Source organism: Mandrillus leucophaeus, unplaced genomic scaffold (assembly GCF_000951045.1).
Source record: "Mandrillus leucophaeus isolate KB7577 unplaced genomic scaffold, Mleu.le_1.0 Scaffold291, whole genome shotgun sequence".
Classification (NCBI taxonomy): Eukaryota; Metazoa; Chordata; class Mammalia; order Primates; family Cercopithecidae; genus Mandrillus; species Mandrillus leucophaeus.
This window is the reverse complement of record NW_012103043.1, coordinates 230,503-235,238: the sequence shown is the minus strand read 5'-3', so window position 1 is coordinate 235,238 and position 4,736 is coordinate 230,503.

The following is a 4,736-nucleotide window of genomic DNA, read 5'->3' as shown; positions in this document are numbered from 1 at the left end:
TCGTGATCAGCCTGGCCAACATAGTGAAACCCCGTCTCTACTAAAAATACAGAATTAGCTGGGTGTGGTGGCAGGCATCTGTAATCCCAGCTACTTGGGAGGCTGAGGCAGGAGAATTGCTTGAACCCAGGAGACAGAGGTTGCAATGAGGTGAGATCGTGCCAACTGCACTTTAGCCTAGGGGCCAAAAGTGAAACTCAGTCTCAAAAAAATAAATAAACGAAAATTGAAAAAATAAGCAAAGAGGCTGGGCACAGTAGCTCACACCTGTGATCCTAGTACTTTGGGAGGCCAAGGCTGGCCCATCACTTGAGGCCAGGAGTTTGAGACCAGCCTGGCCAACCTAGCGAAACCCATCTCTATTAAAAACACAAAAATTTGCTGGGTGTGGTGGCAGGCGCCTGTAATCCCAGCTATTCAGGAGGCTGAGGCACGAGAATCGCTTGAATCAGGAGGTGGAGGTTGCAATGAGCCAAGATCGCACCACTTTGACTTCAGCCTGGGCGACAGGGCAAGACTCCGTCTCAAAAAATAAATAAATAAATAAATAAATAAGAATGAGAAAAATACTTCATCCCCACTAGGGTGTCTATACATTTTAAAACCAGAAAATGATAAATGTTGTTGAGGACAAAGATAAAGTAGAACTCTTACGGGAACCTAGTGGGAATGTAAGATGGAGCTGCAGCTATGGAAAGGTTTGGTGGATCCTCAAATCCCTAAACATAGAATTACCATGCACCCCAGCAATTCCTCTCCTCAGTGTATACCCAGAAGGGCTGAATGCAGGAACTGAAGCAAGCGCTGTACACCCACGTTCACAGCAGCGCTGTTCACAGGAGTCAGAGGGCGGAAACAACCCAGGGACCCTGGAGGAATAAGTGGATAAACAAAATGTGGTCTGCACATGCGCAGTGCGGTGTTATTCAGCAGTAAGCCCCCCTCGCCGGGCGCTGGGAGTTCAGGGAAGGGCAGTTACTGTGCAATGGTTACAGTTTTCTGATTAGGAAGGCTCTGGGAACGGTCGTGGAGAGTTACACAGCTTTGTGGATATCCTTAACGCACACTTGTATTGCACACGTAGAAAAGGTTAAAATGAATCTGGGCAAATAAGTGAGACCCGATCTCTACCAATATACAAAAATTAGGTGCGCATGGTGGATGCCTATGGTCCCAGCAACTGGAGGCTGAGGTGGGAGAATCGCTTGAGCCCAGGAGGTCGAGGCTGCAGTGAGTCATGACTGCACCACTGCACTCCAGCCTGGGCGACAGAGCAAGACCCCCTCTACAAAAAACAAACAAACAAAAAGGTTAAAATGGTAAATGCTATTCAGTTTTTATTTTACATTTAAAAACATAAGTAAAAATAATAGAAGGGCAAAAGGCTGAGGTCACCTGCCCACTGAACTGTCTCAGTGCTTCGCCCAGTGTCCAGCCAGTTCTCAGGCCCAGACCTCCTCTGCTGAAGTCTCATTCCCAGGAGAAAGGAGCCAGTAACACCATGAAGGGTATTTCTTTATTTTATTTTTTTTATTTTTTATTTTTTTGAGACGGAGTCTCGCTCTGTCGCCCAGGCTGGAGTGCAGTGGCACGATCTCCACTCACTGCAAGCTCCACCTCCCGGGTTCACGCCATTCTCCTGCCTCAACCTCCCGTGTAGCTGGGACTACAGGCGCCCACCACCGCGGCTGGCTAATTTTTGTATTTGTAGTAGAGACGGGGTTTCACCATGTTAGTCAGAATGGTCTCGATCTCCTGACCTTGTGATCCGCCCATCTCGGCCTCCCAAAGTGCTGGGATTACAGGCGTGAGCCACCGCGCCCGGCTCATGAAGGGTATTTCTATTGGTGATCCCCCTCATCCTTCCTTGAAGGGGCCTGTGTCCGCTTACTCAGGTAGCTGTGTGCTGGGGAAAGGGAAAACTCAGATCTTTTTAGTGCTATTAGATACTGGCTCCAAGTCAGCACTGATTCCTGGGACCCAAAGTGCCCTCATGGCCTCCCTGCTAGAGCAGGAGCACAGAGAGTCAGGCAGTAAGCAAAGTCCTGGCCCAATTCCATCCCACAGTGGCCCCAGCAATGCATGAGCTACCCACGGGTTATTTCTGCAGTTTCTGAATGCATAATTGGAATAGACATATTTAGTATTTGGCAGAACTTTCATAGTGATTTCTAACCTTTAGAGTGCCAGCTGAAAAATCACACAATTTATAAATTTAGAAAGGAGACTTTATTTCTTTTCTTTTCTCTAGAGACAGTCTCACTCTGTCACCCAGGCTGGAGTGCAGTGGCACAATCATAGCTCACTGCAGGCTCAAATTCCTGGGCTCAAGACATCCTCCCATTGCAGCTTCCCAAGTAGCTGAGGCCACAGGTGCACGTCACCATACCTGCTAATTTTTTTATTTTTTGTAGAGATGGGGTCTCACTATGTTGCCCAGACTGATCTCCAACTCCTGGCCTGATCCTCCCACCTCAGCCTCCCAAAGTGCTGGGATTATGGGGTTACAGGCATGAGCCGCTATGCTTTGCCAACTTTATTTCTTATAAAGGGTTACAGCCCGCAAGGCGGCCAGGCTGGGAAGTGTAGCCACTTGCAGAGACCAAAAGACAGGCATGTTTAGGATGACAGCAGTGAAACAGGAATTTATGCTGAATAGGATAGCCAAGTATGCATTTTTTTTTTTTTGGAGATGGAATCTCGCTCTGTCACCCAGGCTGGAGTGCAGTGGCGCCATCTCGGCACACTGCAAGCTCTGCCTCCTGGGTTCACGCCATTCTCCTGCCTCAGCCTCCCGAGTAGCTGGGACTACAGGTGCCTGCCACCATGCCTGGCTAATTTTTTTGTATTTTTAGTAGAGACGAGGTTTCACTGTGTTAGCCAGGATGGTCTCGATATCCTGACCTCATGATCCACCTGCCTTGGTCTCCCAAAGTGCTGGGATTACAGGCGTGAGCCACCGCGCCAGGCCAGCCAAGTATACGTATTTAACAGGATCTGGGAGGAGTTGTGAATATTCACGAAGGGGGAACATGTGCATATGTGGTAAGCAAATATGCATGTCACATGCAGCCACGTTTACTTTGGGGTGGAGACTTCACATTTAAATGCATTACAATTAGACCCTACACGTCCAAAGGTGAAGCAGGGACGGACGTGAAGGCACGCAAGTGTGCAGCCTCTGTAACCAGCCAGAACCAGTCTAGGTTGGGTGGTCTTTTTATCAGAAGACAGTTATTAAATCCAGTCTCTTGTCCTATCAAAGCTGTAGTTATGGCTTGTAAGAACAGGAGGGTCAGTTAGTGTCCGGCGGTAGTTGAGTTGTAATTGTTTTAATATTGTTTATCTCAAGGTGAGTGCTTGTTTAACTGTTACAGGAAAAAAAAAAAAAAAACAAACCAACCACCCGTGACAGAATATAGTTTCTTCTTTAAGTATGGGGATGCGTGACTTAACCCTTGCCTAGCATGGCCTTTGGTCCTGTTTATAATTTGGTATCTTTTTGCCACAGTCTCTTCTGTCAGTTTTATGATCTCTATTTTAACATTAATGTTGGTCAGTTGTTGTGTTTAAACCACAAAAGGGACAGGGTTCAGCAAGGCATGTCTGACCTTCTGTCTTGTCACGGCTGTTAACTCAGTTTTTAAGGTTTCTCTGCGGTCCCTTCGGTCAAGGGGGATCTTTTCAGTTGATGGGAGTGCTTAGGATTCTACTTTTAGTTCTCAGGAGTGAGACCTATTTTGCAATAAAGGCTACATGAAAGTTCCTGAACTGCCCCCACCAAGATAAAAAAAAAAACAGTGCTGCATCCCAGGAAGTATAGCAGAGCTTAAAGGTCTCAGTTGAAGATTGAAAGGATAGCCGGGCGCGGCTGGTCATGCCTTGTAATCCCAGCACTTTGGGAGGCTGCGGCAGGGGGATCGCTTGAGTCTAGTAGTTTGAGACCAGCCTAGGCAACATAGTGAGGCCCTGTCTCTACAAAAAATATGAAATTTAGCCAGGCATGATGGTGCATGCCTGCAGTCCCAGCTACCTGGGAGGCTGAGGCAAGAGAATCACCGGGGCCCAGGATGGTGAGGTTGCAGTGAGTGTTGATCACAGCACTGCACTCCAGCCTGAGTGACAGACCAAGACCCTGTCTCAAAAAATAAATGAATAAAGATTGAAAGGAGGTTGCAATGCGGTCCTTAGGAAATCCCAGTTTAATACATTATCTGGCTCCTGCAAAAACCAGTGGATCATGTTGTTTAATCCCAAAACTAGAAGGACATGCTGGGTGCAGTGGCTCACGCCTGTAATCCCAGCACTTTGGCAAGCCGAGGCGGGCAGATCACGAGGTCAGGAGTTTGAGACCAGCCTGACTAACATGGTGAAAGCCCGTCTCTTCTAAAAATACAAAAATTAGCTGGGCTTGATGGCACGCACCTGTAATCCCAGCTACTCGGGGTGCTAAGGCAGGAGAACTGCTTGAACCTGGGAGGCAGAGGTTGCAAGGTTGCAGTGAGAGGAGATCATGCCACTACACTCCAGCCTGGGCAACAGAGTGAGATTCTGTCTCGAAAAAAAAAAAAAAAAAGGACACTTCCACAACTTGATAAAGGGCGCCTATGAAAAATCCTCAGCTAACATCACACTCAGTGGTGAAGACCGAATCATTTTCCTCTAAGATCAGGAACAACACAAGGAGGTCCACTCTCTCGCCACTTCAATTCAACACTGTATTGAAAGCTGGGCAC